This window comes from Vulpes vulpes, chromosome 12 (assembly GCF_048418805.1).
Source record: "Vulpes vulpes isolate BD-2025 chromosome 12, VulVul3, whole genome shotgun sequence".
NCBI classification, from domain to species: Eukaryota; Metazoa; Chordata; class Mammalia; order Carnivora; family Canidae; genus Vulpes; species Vulpes vulpes.
In genome coordinates this window covers 74,957,308-74,976,644 of record NC_132791.1, presented here as the reverse complement: position 1 = coordinate 74,976,644, position 19,337 = coordinate 74,957,308, and the positions used below count along the sequence as shown (strand labels likewise).

General features: G+C 39.6%; 1 pseudogene; it reads right to left on the bottom strand.

Moving 5' to 3' along the window:
* Positions 1–2,773: 2,773 nt before the first annotated feature.
* Positions 2,774–4,314, bottom strand: LOC112910341 (olfactory receptor 2W1-like; annotated as a pseudogene).
* Between the last annotated feature and the right edge of the window lie 15,023 nt (positions 4,315–19,337).

Below are 19,337 nucleotides of genomic sequence, written 5' to 3'. Positions count from 1 at the left end.
AATGTAAATATAAAAATGGGATCCCTGGGTGGTGCAGCGGTTTGGCGCCTGCCTTTGGCCCAGGGCGCGATCCTGGAGACCCGGGATCGAATCCCATATCAGGCTCCCGGTGCATGGAGCCTGCTTTTCCCTCCGCCTGTGTCTCTGCCTCTCTCTCTCTCTGTGAGTATCATAAATAAATAAAAATAAAAAAAAATAAAGTGGATTTTCCTTTAAAAAAAAAAAAGTAAATATAAAAATGAAAGTTAATAAAAAGACTTAAAGAGTTGATAAAATAAGAAACTAGTTGAAAAAGAAATAAAAGAAAAGGAAAAATTAAAACTGAGAGATAAAAGAATCATGTGAAAAAACCCTTGAATTCTATATACTATTTTCCCCTAGTGCTGGTGTTTTACAGTTATGTGTGCTCTATTAACATGGTATTTGCTTTGTGTTCCAGCTGGTCTCTGGGTCTCAGAATTAGCCTTTTGGCTGATTCAAAGATGTCTTTGAGCAGAGTTGCACTGCCCCTTGCCAGGAGGCCGAGCTCAGTGTAAGTTGCTTTGGGTTGCACTAAGTGGCTTTTGTTCCCTGAGGGCTTTCTGAGTTCCTTTAGAGGATGAAAATAAAAATGGTGGTGCCCTGATCTCCAGCCCTAGAGCCGAAAAATTACAGCCCCCTCTTTTCAGTAAACCCTCAGGAAAAAGCAGTCTTCACTTTTATGTGCACGAACTCTGCCGACTACTGTGGTACACACCCCTGTCTGCCTTTCTCTGGGGAAGATGGTGGGTGGGGAGAGGGTCCCTGTGTTTATGTGCCGCAGGGCCCCTGCACAGAGTGGTTACCCAATCATGCCATGGTAGGCAGTTAAGGTAATACTGAGCTGAGAGCCAACTCCCTAGCACACTGAATGTAGCTAGCTTTCCTACTCCAATGCTTGGGAACTCTGGTGCACTCTGGCACCCCTATTCTTTCTGTGACCCTGGGGATCCTGAGACCACACTGTCCCAGTTATGATTATGCCCTGCTTCACCACCTGAATACCTTTCAGGCAGGGACTTCTCTCATTGAAGCAGACTTCTAAAACTTCTGATTTTGCACTCTAGGGCTATATCACTTTCTGATAGCTGGCTTATGGAGGCTTCCTCCCCCCACTGTTTGTCTTCCAATATACAACCTCAGATTTACTTCTCTGCACCTCCTACCTTGCAAAAAGTGGTCACTTTTCTATTTGTAGAATTCCAGCTTTCTTTTCTTACATCTCAAGTTGAATTCATAAATGTTCAGAATAATTTGATAGGTATCTAGCTGAATTCAAGGGACCAGATAAAATGAGGTCCCCTACTCTTCCACCATCTTGCCTCCTTTCCATTCTCTAAATATTTTATGTTGATTTCATTTAGGCAAAACTCATTTAATTCATTTCTCTTATCTAAGAGACTTGTGAAACTGTTACCCACATCCCCTCATATATTTATAGGAAGGAAATTAATTAAAATGCACAAGATCATTTTTTTATTTTTATTTATTTATTTTTAAAGATTTTATTTATTCATGAGATACACAGAGACAGAGGGAGAGAGTGAGGCAGGCAGAGACACAGGCAGAGGGAGAAGCACGCTCCATGCAGGGAGCCTAATGTGGGACTTGATCCTGGGTCTCCAGGATCACACCCTGGGCCGAAGGTGGCGCTAAACCACTGAGCCACCTGGGGCTGCCCCACAAGATCATTTTAATTTTCTTTTTAGAGACTCAGCATCTCTGTATTCCCTGTAACAATGGTTCTCAAATGTTAGCCTGATCACCTCCAGTATTTGTTAAAAATATCAATTGCTGTGTCATTCTCAAATGGTTGGCTCAGTAGGTCTGAGGTGGGCTCAAGAGTGTGCATTACTGATAGGTGATGCTGTTGCTCTGACCCAAGGATCACACTACCTTACATGAGAAGCCCAAACTCCTTATCAGGTCATGGAGGATGAAAGTTAATCTCCTCTAACAGAGAGACCTCAAAATAGAGTGGTCTAATTAATATTAAATGATATATAAGTTTTTTATTGTATAATAGTGTGGAGACTTTGCTATGCTAGAGGGGTGGATCTGTTTCCATCTTATAGTTCCATTCCTTCTTAGGGATTTTGGCAAAGCTAGATACCCTCTACATTCACATTATAGCCAAGAGAAAGGGAAGGGAGAAGAGTAAGAGGAAATGATTTAATATTTGAGAAGATAACTCAGGAGTTGCACACATTGCTTCTGTAGTATTGTGTTGGTAGGAGGCCAGATTCAGAAATGTGATATTGGGGGTATAGTTCGGGGTAGATAATTTGGCTGCAGAAATGTGATATTGGCATGGTGGCCCCGTGCTCAGTAAAACTTGAGGTAGAAGGTGGAATGGGTATCATTGGGCAGTTGGTCTCCAGCACAAAGGCCCTGCTGGTGTTATCAAATGCCTGCTAGGGAATGTTATTTCCCATGAAGGTTTTAATTCTGGTAGGGAGAAATAAGTGCCCTATGTATTCTATGTTAAATTTGTGAAATATTTTATACTTTGTACATATCTCTATTATTGTATTTAACCACATTTCATAACTATGTTTAGTTATCTGTAATCCCAGATTAGTCTTTTTTTAAAAAAATTTATTTTTTATTGGTGTTCAATTTGTCAACATACAGAATAACACCCAGTGCTCATCCCGTCAAGTGCCCTTCCAGATTAGTCTTGAAGCTTTTTAAGTGTATAAAGTACTTCCTACTTATTTACAAAGTCAGTACCTCATACAAATTCTTGGTACATGGTAAACACATAATACTCTGCATAACTGAGTTGATTCATCTTCTATTGGTAAAAGTCAATATTATTTCTTTAACTCTCTTCCATCTAACTCATGACTTTGCTGACCATTTTTTCTATATATAGTATTCTCTGTACTGTGCTCTCTACATCTTTGTTTTTTAAAGTGTAGAACAGAGGGTTAAGGCTGGGTGTGATGATTGAATAAAAGAGAGTAAGGAACTTCTTCTCATCTTGGGATGTGCTATTCTATGGCTTCATGTACATGTACATGATTGTTCCATAAAACAGAGTTACTACTGTGAGGTGGGAACCACATGTATTAAGGACCTTATGCCACCTTGTTGCTGACTTGATTCTCTCCAAGAGCAAAGACAGTCACCTCAATTACTTTTGAATAGACACAAGCCATCTTGATCAATGCTGGCATCTCACACAAAAAATTATCCACCCCCCAATGCCCACATCTTGGCAAATTCAAGGTCAAGGAGCAAACGGTTAAGGTACTTCCAAGACCACCTCTCCAGGCAGTGAGCACCATCTTCTGGCAAAGCTGAGGGTGCATTATTACTGTGTAGTGAAGAGGTTGACAGTCAGCAGCATAGCGGTCATAGGCCATCACAGCCAAGAGAAGACATTCTGTGGATCCCAGGTCAAGGGCAACAAAGGATTGAAGCACACACCCTTTATAGGTAATAGACTTTGTTGGACCCCATAGATTTACCAGCATCTGGGGGGCAATGCTTGTTGTATAACAGAGGTCCAGAAAAGACAAATTAGATAAGAAGAAATACATGGGAGTATGGAGCTGGGTGTCTAGGTAAGACACAAGAATGATGGTTGTGTTTCTTACCAGAGTCACAATATAGAAGATGAAGACCCAGAAATGATGGGTTCTAATTGGGGCCAATCAGAAAACCCCAGGAGGATGAAATCTTTTGTGGAACTTCCATTGTTTGTGTCCATGGCTCCTCAGGAAAGTCTAGGAGACAAACCATGGCAATCAAAATAGCATCAGGCCTAGGTAGAAATAAAAATCTCTGAAATTTGCCATGAGTATCTCAAATTCACTTGTTTGTGTGCTCTGTTCCATTTGGAACACTTCTGTTAACACTTTTCTGTGTTCAGTGCCCAAAGCCCTATTTACTCATAACTAGAGTGGTGGTAATAATAATATGATTGTAAACCCAATCACACTGAATTGTAAATCATTGAAAGGCCTTAATATGCCATGACACCTATGGTTCTGTGTATTTTAAGTAGCAAATCCATGAAGTTAATGATACAATTGAAGAGTCAAGTATATTTTGAAGAGTTGTTCCTTCTTGAATACATGACATAAGCATCTTGATCATGACAAATATTTCCCTTGTGAAAGGAGTGGAGTTTGAGGTAAAAAGGTAAATGGCCCATTTTCTTGGCATAGTCTCCACCATGTGGTAGTAGGATCATTTTCCATATTCATTTCCCAGTGTGTGCTCCAGCCATTGTTATCACCATCACCACCAACCTCCTTCTCTCCAACAGAACACTACTGTTATTGTATCCCCGCTATACTGACTTTTTTTTAAAAAACCTTTTTAAAAAAGATTTATTTTTAAAGATTTATTTATTTACTTATGATAGGCAGAGAGAGAGAGAGAGAGAGAGAGAGAGAGAGAGGCAGAGACACAGTAGGAGGGAGAAGCAGGCTCCATGCCGGGAGCCCGATGCGGGACTCGATCCCGGGACTCCAGGATTGCGCCCTGGGCCAAAGGCAGGTGCTAAATCACTGAGCCACCAAGGGATCCCTATGATGACCATTTTTGATGCCAGTAAATAAAATAGTCATTCCTATTAACTTTCATTTCCATGTAGAGAGGCCATATGTTTCTTGGAATACCTTTCATGACTGCTATCACACTGTTTAAGTAGCCTATTAACTTGTTGCAGAGTTAAAAACTGAACTAATTGTAGAAACTGGGGATCCCTTGGTGGCTCAGCGGTTTAGCGTCTGCCTTTGGCCCAGGGCGCGATCCTGGAGTCTGCTTCTCCCTCCTCCTGTGCCTCTGCCTCTCTCTCTCTCTCATAAATAAATAAATAAATCTTAAAAAAAGAGAAACATTTGGTTACCATATACATACAGTACCCACCCATGTTACCTCCTACTTACCGGGCCATTCAGCAAAATTAGCAAGGTAGGTAACTTGAACAAGAAGCAACTCAAGCAGTTGGTAAGTTATTTTTCTGCATGGACTTTACCAAATTATCTGAGTCAATCATCTGGTTGCTTCAGTATTATTTGGGTAAAAACTCATTTGAATTATGAAAGATTACAGAAAAGGGATTAAGAACACATAAATTTCCTTATTTCTGAATACTTTAACATATTTCTGAATATTTTATCATATCATTAAATAGGTGCAATCTTTAACGATTGAATTATTTATATTTTTCATTTTTATTTTTTGTGGTTTATAAATGTTTTATGCATATAATTCCTTTTTAAAAAAATTATTCATGAGAGACACAGAGAAAGAGTGGCAGAGACACAGACAGAGGGAGAAACAGGGTCCACACAGGGAGCCCAATGTGGGACTCGATCCTGGGTCTCCAGGATCATGCCCTGGCCTGAAGGTGGCACTAAACCACTGAGCCACCTGGGCTGCCCTATGCATATAATTTCTAACCATGAACTTCAGAAGTAGTAGGGTGCTTTATATTCATAGTGTGTTTGGAAACAGGAATTATAAATTTATTAGCTGTAGTTATAGTAAAGTAAGGTAAATTAAATTACCTACAATATACCATTGTTACAAGGAATTTAGTTAGAACATGAAAATGTTATAATTGTGAAATGGAACTGTTATTACCAAGTATTATGAGATAGGGATATAATTTTTCTCAAAAATGGAAATTTAATTTGAATGTGACGTTTTTATGTGGCAGATGTCAGCTACATTGAACAAAATGCTTAAGTGTACAGATTCTGGACACAGAGCTTGGTTTCAAATCCCAGCTTCACAACGTGGAGGTAACGTTTCCTGGGCAGTTATGTAACCTTTTTGTATACCAAGGTTCTCCATATGTTCAATAAAGATAATAATATCCCTCAAAGGGAGGTGGTGAGTGTTAGTATTTGTGAAAACACTAGGAATATGCTTGGTTCCTATTTAATTTTCCAAAATCGTATTCATCTACCCACAAATTATTTTTTTCCCACAAATTATTTTTATATTTACTTGTCACTCTCTTCATTTTTCACACTGGTTATTTTACCGTGATGGTCTAGAACTAAACTTGGAATGGTTAAATTTTTATATTTGCATAAAATTCAAATGCACAGACACTCATGTACACAAATGTGCCCATAAGCATGATGTACCTACTGAACTGATAAACCCAGAGGCAGGAGAGGATAGAGGACTTAGCTCCCAACATGCCTTGATTACAAAATGCACTTGGGGTTCTTTCACCACATAAGGTTGGGAGAGTGTTGGGAATTAAAAAGCCATAGGATTTAAGAGTTGAAATAGACTTAGAAACCATGATCCATCCTTCTGCTCCTGAAGGAGGTCTTCCACAGAATGTTCACACAGTTCCTGTTCTCAGAGCTTTATGCTGATGATGACCTGTACCTCATCCCTACTCCTTATGTTGAGCTCAGAGATGTCTCTTTAACATCCAGGTCCTGGTTCTTTTTCTTTATTCTGGAAATAACATGGAATAAGTCAATTCAACATGGCTTCATTAAAAGAACAGTTTTTTAATACAATAAAATTATCATATCATTAAATAGGTGCAATCTTTAACGATTGAATTATTTATATTTTTATTTTATTTATATTATTGAATTATTTATATTTTTCATTACAGAAAATTTTTCATACAGAAAAAAGTAAAAGTTGATAAGTTAAGGTGACTATTCTTGTAACTAACATGCAGGTCAGGAAATAGAAGCGTGGCAAACACCCCAGGAACTTCTCTTTGTGCCTTGACCAATCATTTCCCTTCCTTGTCCCCAACGTATCCATTGTACTAATGTTTATACTGATCACCTCCTTGTATTTTAGTATCTTGATTATGAAAATATGCATCTCTAGATAATATTGTTTAGTTCAGCTCATTAAAATTGTGTATATGTCTTTTGAGTTTCCTTTAATATTAGAGCCTATTATCAAATATACTCTTAGGTTTATGTTCCCATACTAAGCGCTTCATGGTTGTCAGCTGCTCCTAACACTGTATGATGTTTAATTACCACACTTCTTTGGTTGCTGTCCATTGGACTCACCATGGGTTTATTGAATGCCTTTGTTTAGCAGTTGAGAATTGACCACCTACTCTTAGGTGTGCTATACCGCTCAAGAAGAATGTGACCATTTGTGATCATGTAGTTTCTAAAATATATGTTAGCTAGATTTAGCAAGTGAAAAACATTACTGGCTTAGCTTAAGATTTGTGTCACATAAGGTCCCAAGAATCCTTATCAGGGGTGTCAAGCCTGAAATTACACATGATGTATGTTGTGAATCCAAATATAGGACTTTTCCTTTATGCTTGTGTACATTTTCCATATTGATTTAAGTTTGGGGTTCAACTTCTAGCTATTATTGTAATTTTAACATACAAGTGAATGTGATATTAAAAACAAGAAAGCACAGCTGAAGTAACAGATGTTAAGAAAGAGGCATAGATTTTTTCAATGAAACAGGTTTTTATTTTTCATGGTATGGACTTCAGTTTTTAGAAGCATAGCATGAGCTTACATGTTAGTTTGTTCATCGAAACATAAGAGAATAGAAGCAAACATATTTAAACATAATTTGATTGTACACAGTGATGCAGAGGGAAAACTAGAAAATAAGAACATATTTACATTTCAGGAGGGAAGAATTCACAACTGTCCTTGTTCTTATGCAGTCCAAAGATACTAATTTTTTTTAAAAGATTTTATTTACTTATGAGACACAGAGAGAGAGAGGGGGGCGGGAGACACAGGCTCCATGCAGGGAGCCTGACGTGGGACTCGACCCTGGGTCTCTAGGATCACACCCTGGGCTGAAGGCAGCGCTAAATCACTGAGCCACCGGGGATGCCCCAAGGATACTAATTAATGTTCCCATGATGCCGAGTCTTTATTTCATGGGTAATCAGAAGGATTCTTGTTTGGGGAGTTACTAAGTCCATGAAATACTGATGAACCACTGCTTTCCTGTACTAATACCACAATCACATTTGCATTGAAATGCAACAATTGCACTAAGATTCAGTGATGTCTCTATTTAATGTGAATGTTGGAAGAAAAACTAGATTTGGGGCTGGTGGCAATGTTGGTAAGTTTAGTTTGTTAAATCTAATTTTGATGAGATATTGTAGTCTTTTCCTGTGGACTCCTATTAGATGCGTTTGTGGGTGGATCTCTGCCCAATTAAACTAGGATAGCCCTCTGCTGGTCTGTGTGTGCTATGAGAAGTTTGTTAATGTAGGATTCTTTCTTTTTTTTTTTTTAATTTTTATTTATTTATGATAGTCACAGAGAGAGAGAGAGAGGCAGAGACACAAGCAGAGGGAGAAGCAGGCTCCATGCGCCGGAAGCCCGACGTGGGATTCGATCCCGGGGTCTCCAGGATCGCGCCCTGGGCCAAAGGCAAGCGCCAAACCGCTACGCCACCCAGGGATCCCGTTAACGTAGGATTCTGAAGGCTAGTGGGTTAGTGTGGTGTAGACCATGTAGACTAGTGCTCCACAGAGGTGATTAGCAGATCTTAGACCATGGTCAGAGGCTTATCCAAACAAGTACTGTAGGGAAAGTTTCCCTTAAGACATTGAGTTTCACCTGTTCTTTTTTCCTTTAGATTTCCTCCATGGCAATTAATTTCAGAGATGGATTTATTTATGTATGAAACTTAATATTGAAGATTAAAAATATAATATAAATATGTCTATCAAAATCAACACATTTAATTGAGCTTTTTTTTTTTGAGTGGGTAAGACATCAATCTAATTGGAGAATTGTAGGCAATTATTTAGGTTGTTGTGTTTGCAGGAAAGGAAATATTTATTTTTTAAAAAAATTTGTAAGTAATCTTAATTCTGTGGTTCATAAACCATATCATCATTGTTACATTTTCAGTGAGTTAAAAACAGTACTGCGAACATATGTAGCCTACCACTCAATTCAAGAACTGGAATCATACTACAGCTTATTGCTATCTCTATGCCTTTATGCTCTCTCTTGTTCCTACCTGACTCCCAGGGAGATCATGATGTTGAATTTTGTGTTCATCACACACTTGCATTAGAATATAGTTCCTATATCAACATACATACATATATCATTGCCTAAATAACATGTATTTTAAAGTTTAGTTTATTTAAACATCTACAAAAGATATCATATCTTCTATGTGGTTTTGGGACTTTCTTTTTTTACTTAACATTTTGTCAGTGACATAATCCAATATATTTTGTATAGGTGTGGTTCATTTCTTTCCACTACTATATAATTCAATTTGTGAATGTATTACTATTATTTTGTCTCTTTGCTTTCTGATTACACTTTTTGGCTCATATGAAAGGTATTAGGATGGACAATTTTTTATGCCTCTTGAAGCCTATGTGCAGTAGGTCTTTTGGGTGTATGCCTAAGACAGGGATTACTGTTTATGGGATAAGTGAACTTTGCAAGGTATTTTCCCCCAAAGTGGTTCTATCAATTTATCCTATGCTAGTTTTATATAAATTATTTCATTGATCTACATTTTCTCAATGCCTGATGTTATGGACTTTTAAATCATTGCCAACTTAAAGATTATAAATGCTATCTACTTGCCTCAATTTTCATTTTCCGAATAACTAATGAGGTTGGCTACATCTTCATATATTTACTGCTATGTATAATTGTATTTCTATGAAAAACCCATTTGTTCATTCTGACAATTGTTCTTTGGCATTGCCTCCTTTTTTCTTATTAATTTATAGGGATATTATAATTGCTTATAACTGTCTGATGGTTGTGTGCCCTGCAACATTTTCTCTCAGTTTGTTGCTTGGCATTTTACTTTAAAAATGTCTCTCCTTTGGAACAAATTATTTTAAGATTTGTGTGAAATCAGAAAAGACCCCAAATAGCCAGGGGAATTTTAAAAAAGAAAACCATAGCTAGGGGCATCACAATGCCAGATTTCAGGTTGTACTACAAAGCTGTGGTCATCAAGACAGTGTGGTACTGGCACAAAAACAGACACATAGATCAATGGAACAGAATAGAGAACCCAGAAGTGGACCCTGAACTTTATGGTCAACTAATATTCAATAAAGGAGGAAAGACTATCCATTGGAAGAAAGACAGTCTCTTCAATAAATGGTGTTGGGAAAATTGGACATCCACATGCAGAAGAACGAAACTGGACCACTCTCTTTCACCATACACAAAGATAAACTCAAAATGGATGAAAGATCTAAATGTGAGACAAGATTCCATCAAAATCCTAGAGGAGAACACAGGCAACACCCTTTTTGAAGTCGGCCACAGTAACTTCTTGCAAGATACATCCATTAAGGCAAAAGAAACAAAAGCAAAAATGAACTATTGGGACTTCATCAAGTTAAGAAGCTCTTGCACAGCAAAGGATACAGTCAACAAAACTAAAAGACAACCTACAGAATGGGAGAAGATATTTGCAAATGACGTATCAGATAAAGGGCTAGTTTCTAAGAACTATAAAGAACTTCTTAAACTCAACACCAAAGAAACAAACAATCCAATCATGAAATGGGCAAAGACATGAACAGAAATCTCACAGAGGAAGACATGGACATGGCCAACAAGCACATGAGAAAATGCATCACTTGCCATCAGGGAAATACAAATCAAAACCACAATGAGATCCCACCTCACCCCAGTGAGAATGGGAAAAATTAACAAGGCAGGAAAGCACAAATGTTGGGAGAGGATGTGGAGAAAGGGGAACCCTCTTACACTGTTGGTGGGAATGTGAACTGGTGCAGCCACTCTGGAAAACTGTGTGGAGGTTCCTCAAAGAGTTAAAAATAGATCTGCCCTAGGACCCAGCAATTGCACTGCTGGGGATTTACCCTAAAGATACAGATGCGATGAAACGCCGGGACACCTGCACCCCGATGTTTCTAGCAGCAATGTCCACAACAGCCAAACTGTGGAAGGAGCCTCGGTGTCCATCGAAAGATGAATGGATAAAGAAGATGTGGTTTATGTATCCAATGGAATATTACTCAGCCATTAGAAACGACAAATACCCACCATTTCCTTCAACGTGTATGGAACTGGAGGGTATTATGCTGAGTGAAATAAGTCAATCGGAGAAGGACAAACATTATATGGTCTCATTCATTTGAGGAATATATAAAATAGTGAAAGGGAATAAAGGGGAAAGGAGAAAAAATGAGTGGGGAGACAGAACATGAGAGACTCCTAACTCTGGGAAATGAACTAGGGGTGGTGGAAGGGGAGTTGGGCGGGGGGTGGGGGTGACTGGGTGGCAGGCACTGAAGGGGGCACTTGATGGGTAAGCACTGAGTGTTACTCTATATGTTGGCAAATTGAACACCAATAAAAAATAAATTTATTATATAAAAAAAATAAAATAAAATAAAAAGGAACAAACAGGGCAGCCCAGGTGGCTCAGCGGTTTAGTGCTGCCTTCAGCCCAGGGCCTGATCCTGGGGACCGGGGATCGAGTCCCATGTCGGGCTCCCTCCATGGAGCCTGCTTCTCCCTCTGCCTGTGTCTCTGAACCCCGCCCCACCCCCTGTGTGTGTGTGTCTCATGAATAAATAAAATCTTTAAAAAAAAGGACAAACCAAACCAGAAACAGATTTATAAATACAGAGGAAAAACTGGTGGTTGCCAGAGGGGGTGGGTAAAATAGGGGAAAGGGATTAAGTGGCACAAACTTTCAGATATAAAATGGATAGGTCATAGGGATGGAAAGTACAGCATAGGGAATATAGTAATGATACTATAATAACATTATATGGTTAAAGTGGTGATTACACTTATTGTGACAAGCATTTCATAATGTATATGATTATTGAATCACTATGTTGAACACCTTAAACTAATATAACATTGTATACAACTGTACACTTAAGGTCTAGAAGGGTAGAGAGGAATGACCACGGTGTTTGGTTTGATTTATTCATGGTGGTCCCACTATTTTCTGAGAAATTGGAGACCTATTGCATTTGTTCAGCCTTTCTCCCAGAATGGTGTGGACATCTCTGTGGACCCGGTTAAAGAGCAATGTTTGTTGTTTAAAGTTAGAAATGTAGTTAGGGAGATTTTCAAAGGATTCACTTCTTCCTGAGTAGGAAGGCAGACCCTTGGGACCTCATTATTGAGCTGGCTGTGTACAAGATAGTGAGGAGCTCATTTTATCCAGGTCTCCAAGGACTCTGTTATACTTGGAAGAGAGACCTGATGAGATGTTTTGTCCCATGCTCCATACAGCTATTGAAGTTTCTAATATTTCATTTCTGTTCACTTGGTGATGTAACCTCTGGGGTCATCTCTTTCAGAGAGGAAAGAAATGATTAAGGATTGTTTATTGTTGAAGGCTAGGTGAGTTGATCATCCCCCCCCTCCCTGAGCCTGTCCCTTGTGGATCCTGCCCTGAGTGATGTTGCCACTGGGCCAGTCCTCAATGTTGGTGCCATCTTTGTCCTCAGATTTGTCAGTAATCATCATCATTCACTCCCCCACAATGGCAACAAGTGAAGGATTTGGTAGGAACCTCTATGAAAAATAGGTCCTAAGAGGGGCAATATGTTTTTATACATTCCAGAGATAATGATCAGAATGCTCTTTAATGCATAATTCTACTTAACAGGACAAAAAGACCAGCTGCGGAAAATGCATATAATACCATTTACTTCAATTAAATACCTACAATGTCGTATTTTATATTATGTCAGGATACATTACTATGTAATAAAATGGAAAGAACAATAAAGATGGAGCCCTGATGTCCTTCAACAGATGAATGGATAAAGATGTGGTCTATATATACAATGGAATATTAGCCATCAGAAAGGACGAATACCCATCATTTGTTTGATGTGGATGAAACTGCAGGGTTTATGTTGAGTGAAGTTAGTCAATCAGAGGACAATCATATGGATTCATTCATATGGGGAATATAAGAAATAGTGTAAGGGATTATGAGGGAAAGGAGGGGACTGAGTAGGAAAAATTAGAGAGGGAGACAAACCATGAGAGACTCCTAACTCTGGGAAACAAATAAAGGGTTGTAGAGGGGGAGGTGGGGGAGAGGATGGGGTAACTGGGTGACGGGCACTGAGGAGGGCACTTGATGGGATGAGCACAGGGTGTTTTTTTTTTTAATAATTTTATTTTTATTTTATTTTTTTATTTTTATTTTTTAATAAATTTAATTTTTATTGGTGTTCAATTTACCAACATACAGAATAACACCCAGTGCTCATCCCGTCAAGTGTCCCCCTCAGTGCCCGTCACCCATTCACCCCCAACCCCCGCCCTCCTCCCCTCCATCACCCCTAGTTCATTTCCCACAGTTAGGAGTCTTTATGTTCTGTCTCCCTTTCTGATATTTCCCACACATTTCTTCTCCCTTCCTTATATTCCCTTTCACTATTATTTATATTCCCCAAATGAATGAGAACATACAATGTTTGTCCTTCTCTGATTGACTTACTTCACTCAGCATAATCCCTCCAGTTCCATCCACATTGAAGCAAATGGTGGGTATTTGTCATTTCTAATGGCTGAGTAATATTCCATTGTATACATAGACCACATCTTCTTCATCCATTCATCTTTCGATGGACACCCAGGCTCCTTCCACAGTTTGGCTATGGTGGACATTGCTGCTAGAAACATCGGGGTGCAGGTATCCCCGCTTTTCATTGCATCTGCATCTTTGGGGTTACTCCCCAGCAGTGCAATTGCTGGGTCCTACGTAGGGCAGATCTATTTTTAACTCTTTGAGGAACCTCCACACAGTTTTCCAGAGTGGCTGCACCAGTTCACCTTCCCACCAACAGTGCAAGAGGGTTCCCCTTTCTCCACATCCTCTCCAACATTTGTGGTTTCCTGCCTTGTTAATTTTCCCCATTCTCACTGGTGTGAGGTGGTATCTCATTGTGGTTTTGATTTGTATTTCCCTGCTGGCATGTGGAGCATTTTCTCATGTGCTTGTTGGCCATGTCTATATCTTCCTCTGTGAAATTTGTTTCATGTCTTTTGCCCTTTTCATGATTGGATTGTTTGTTTCTTGGGTGTTGAGTTTTAATAAGTTCGTTATAGATCTTGGATAGTAGTCCTTTATCTGATATGTCATTTGAAGATATCTTCTCCCATTCTGTAGGTTGTCTTTCAGTTTTGTTGACTGTTTCTTTTGCTGTGCAGAAGCTTCTTATCTTGATGAAGTCCCAATAATCCATTTTTGCTTTTGTTTCCCTTGCCTTCATAGATGTATCTTGCACCAAGTTGTTGTGGCCAAGTTCAAAATGGGTGTTGCCTGTGTTCTCCTCTAGGATTTTGATGGAATCTTGTCTCACATTTAGATCTTTCATCCATTTTGAGTTTATCCTTGTGTATGGTGTAAGAGAGTGGTCTAGTTTCATTGTTCTGCATATGGCTGTCCAATTTTCCCAGCACCATTTCTTGAAGAGACTGTCCTTTTTCCAGTGGATAGTCTTTCCTGCTTTGTTGAATATTAGTGACCATAGAGTTGAGGCCCCATTTCTGGGTTCTGTGTCTGTTTTTGTGCCAGTACCACACGGTCTTGATGACAAGAGCTTTACAGTACAACCTGAAATCTGGCATTGTGGTGCCCCCAGCTCTAGTTTTCTTTTTCAATATTCCCATGGCATGGTCCTGGAGTCCCAGGATCGAGTCCTGCATTGGGTCCTGTCATGGGGCCTGCTGCTCCCTCTGCCTGTGTCTCTGCCTCTCTCTCTATGTCTATCATCAATCAATCAATCAATCAATCTTAAATAAACTAGTTAAGACTTTAATATTCCCATGGCTATTCAGGGTCTTTTCTGATTCCACACAAATCTTATGATTTGATCCAACTCTCTGAAGAAAGTCCATGGTATTTTGATAGGAATTGCATTAAATGTGTAAATTTCCTTGGGTAGCATGGACATTTTCACAATATTAATTCTTCCATACTTCCAATCCATGACCATGGAGTATTTTTCCATCTCTTTGTGTCTTCCTCAATTTCTTTCAGAAGTGTTCTGTAGTTTTTAGGGTATAGATCCTTTACCTCTTTGGTTAGGTTTATTCCTAGGTATCTTATGCTTTTGGGTGCAATTGTAAATGGGATTGACTCCTTAATTTCTCTTTCTTCAGTCTCATTGTGAGTTTATATAAGTGCCACTGATTTCTGGGCATTGATTTTGTATCCTGCCACACCACCGAATTGCTGTATGAGTTCTTGCAATCTTGCGGTGGAGTCTTTTGGGTTTTCTTTTAGAAAATCTTAAAGATTTTAAACAATTTATGAGGGAGAGTGAGAGAGAGAGCGAAAGCGAGAGCGAGAGAGAGAGAGAGAGAGAGAGGCGGGGAGAGAGAGGGAGGCAAAGGGAGAAGCAGGCTCCATGCAGGGAGCCCGATGTGGGACTCAATACCAGGTTTCCAGGATGGTACCCTGGGCTGAAGATGGTGCTAAATGCTGGGCCCACTGGGGCTGCCCTCTTTTGGGTTTTCTATGTACAGTATCATGTTATCTGGAAAGAGGGAGAGTTTGACTTCTTTGCCAATTTGAATACCTTTTATTTCTTTTTGTTGCCTGATTGCTGAGGCTAGGACTTCTAGTACTGTGTTGAACAGCAGTGGTGAGAGTGGACATCCCTGTCTTGTTCCTGATCTCAGGGGAAAGGCTCCCAGTGCTTCCCCATTGAGAATGGTATTTGATGTGGGCTTTTCATAGATGACTTTTAAGATGCTGAGGAATGTTCCCTCTATCTCTACACTCTGAAGAGTTTTGATCAGGAATGGATGCTGTATTTTGTCAAATGCTTTCTCTGCATCTAATGAGAGGATCATATGGTTCTCGTTTTTTCTCTTGTTGATACGATCTATCACGTTGATTACTTTACGAATGTTGAACCAGCCTTGTATCCTGGGGATAAATCCCACTTGGTCCTGGTGAATAATCTTAATGTACTGTTGGATCCTATTGGCTAGTATCTTGTTGAGAATTTTTGCATCCATGTTCATCAGGGATATTGGTCTAATTCTTCTTTTTGGTGGGGTCTTTGTCTGGTTTTGGAATTAAGGTGATGCAGGCCTCAAAGAACGAATTTGGAAGTACTCCATCTCTTTCTATCTTTCCAAACAGCTTTAGTAGAATAGGTATGGTTTTTTCTTCAAACGTTTTATAGAATTCCCCTGGGAAGCCATCTGCCCCTGGACTTTTGTGTCTTGGGAGGTTTTGGATGACTGTTCCAATTTCCTTCCTGGTTATTGGCCTGTTCAGGTTTTCTATTTTTTCCTGTTCCGGTTTTGGGGTTTGTGGTTTTCCAGGAATGCATCCAGGTCTGCTAGATTGCCTAATTTATTGGGGTATAGCTGTTCATAATATGTTTTAAAAATCGTTTCTATTTCCTTGGTATTGGTTGTGATCTCTCCTTTTTCATTCACGATTTTATTAATTATTTTCTCTTTTGTTTTTAATAAGGCTGGCTAATATTTTATCTATCTTATCAATTCTTTCAAAGAACCAACTCCTGGTTTGTTGATCTGTCCTGCAGTTCTTCTGGTCTCTATTTTATTGAGTTATGCTCAAATATTTATTAACTCTCTTCTTCTTCTGGGTATAGATTTTATTTGCTGTTCTATCTTCAGTTCCTTGAGGTGCAAGTTTAGCTTGTGTATTTGAGTTTTTTCCAAACTTTTGAGGGATGCTTGTATTGCAATGTATTTCCCCCTCACGACTGCTTTTGCTGTATCCCAAAGATTTTGAATGGTTTTATCTTCATTCTCATTAGTTTTATGAATCTTTTAAATTCTTTTCTCATTTCCTGGTTGACCCAATCATCCATCCTTTAGCAGGTGTTTGAATTTCTTCCAAATTTCTTCTTGTGATGAAGTTCAAGTTTCAAGGCATTATGGTCTGAAAATATCCAGGAGAGAATCTCAATCTTTTGGTATTGGTTGAGACCTGATTTGTGACCCAGTGTGTGGTCTATTCTGGAGAAAGTTCCATGTGCACTTAGAAGAATGTGTATTCATTTGTGTTTGGATGTAAAGTTCTGTAAATATCTGTTAAATCCATCTGGTCCAGTGTATCATTTAAGGCTCTTCTTTCTTTGGAGATGTTGTGCTTAGAATATCTATGAATTGCAGAAAGCACTGTGTTCAAGTCTCGCAGTTTAAGTGTAGTATTTTCTAAGTATGTTTTAACTTTGGTTATTAATTGATTTGTTTGGCAGCTCCCACATTCGGGCATAAATATTCATGATTGTTAGGTCGTCTTGTTGGATAGACCCTTTAAGTATGATATAGTGTCCCTCTTCATCTCTTACTACAGTCTTTGGTATAAACTTTTATGTATGTGATGAGGATGGCTACCCCTGCTTTCTTTTGAGGACCATTTGTTTTTTTTTTTAATTAATTTTTATTGGTGTTCAATTTACCAACATACAGAAAAACACCCAGTGCTCATCCCGTCAAGTGTTTAGGACCATTTGAATGGTAAATGGTTCTCCAACCTTTTATTTTCAGGCTGCAGGTGTCCATAAGTCTAAAATGAGTCTCTTGTAGACAGCAAATAGATGGCTTTGCTTTTTTATCCAGTCTGAAATTGTGCGCCTTTTGATGGTGTCATTAAGCCCATTCACGTTCAGAGTTACTATTGAAAGATATGAATTTAGTGTCATCATAATACCTATTCAGTACCTGTTTTTGTGGATTATTTCTTGGGCATCCTCTTTTTTTTTTAAACAGAGTCCCCCTTAATATTTCTTGCAGAGCTGGTTTGGTGGTCACATTCTTTCAGTTTCTGCCTATCTTGGAAGCTCTTTATCTCTCCTTCTATTCTGAATGAGAGCCTTGCTGGATAAAGTATTTTTGGTTGCATATTCTTCTCATTTAGGACCCTGAATATATCCTGCCAGCTCTTTCTGGCCTGCCAAGTCTCTGTGGAGAGGTCTGCTGTTAATCTAATATTTTCCCCCATGTTTAGGGATCTCTTCTCTCTTGCTGCTTTAAGATTTTTCTCTTTATCTTGGGAATTTGCAAGTTTCACTGTTAAATGTTGAGGTGTTGAACAGTTTTTTTTGATTTTGGGGTGTGGGGGATCTCTCTACATCCTGGATCTGAATGCCTGTTTCCATCCCCATGTTAGAGAAGTTCTCATTATGATTTGTTCACATATGCTTTCTGGCCCTCTGTCCCTTTCAGCGTCCTCTGGAACCCCAATTAAATGTAGATTTCTTTCCTTCTGAGGCTGTCATTTACTTCCCTTAACCTTTTCTCATGGTCTTTTGTTTTTCTTTATTCCTCAGCTTCCTTCCTTCCAACTTGTCTTCTATGTTACTCACTTGTTCTTGTACCTCATTAACCCTCGTCGTTAGGACCTCCCATTTGGATTGCATTTCATTTAACTGATTTTTAATATTGGCCTGATTAGATCTAAGTTCTGCAGTCATGAAGTCTCTTGAATCCTTTATCCTTTTTTCCAGAGCCACGGGTAGTTTTATAATTGTGCTTCTGAACTGGCTTTCTGACATCGAATTGTCATCCATATTCTGTAACTCCATGGCAGAGTACTGCTTCTGATTCTTTTTTTATGGTGAGTTCTTCCTTCTATTCATTTTGCTCAGTGCAGAGTGGCTAAAAACGAGTTGTACTGGAAAAAGAAGAAAAAAAACAAAGACGGGTATCCTCTGGTTCCATATATTGTAAATCCCTTGACTTCTCCTGGTGCATTCAAGCACTGCTTGGCCAAGAACTTGCTCTTCCCCTGTCCTTCCAGCTGGTCTTCTGGAAAAGACACCTGATGTGCTGATTGTCATGTGTGTGTTCCTGGGGGAGCTGCCTTACCCCCTGCCAGGGGCATGGCTCAGTGGGATCTGTTTATCCTGTGAGTCCCCTGTTCCCTGACAGCCCCACTCCATCCCAGACACTGGGTGACACCAGGAGGAACAATCACACTGGTGGCCACCAGCTCTCCAGCTCTGGGGTCAGCTCCTGCAGTAACTACCATAGTCTTCCAGTCCATACTGGCCTGGATGCTCCTGGGGACAGGGGGCAGTTATCTGCACAGCTTGTAGGCGCCTGGTGACAGGATCATCCTTGCAGTCCTGTTCCCTCCTCACCTCCTCCTGTCCTGGGGGGAGTGCAGGATTGTGGGCTATGTCCACTCAGCATCCTGGAATTCTGGGCCTGTGCTGCTGGAATTGCTCCTTGGGCTATGGGTCCTGAATGCAGCAGGGCGCAGCCCCCTCTGCCTGGAGCCACAGCCTGAGCTTCTCCTGAGGCCCTGCTGGGCACGTGTTCCAGCCCTTTACTAAGTTTGGTCCACAGTCTGTGGCGTGCTCTTCCCTGGGG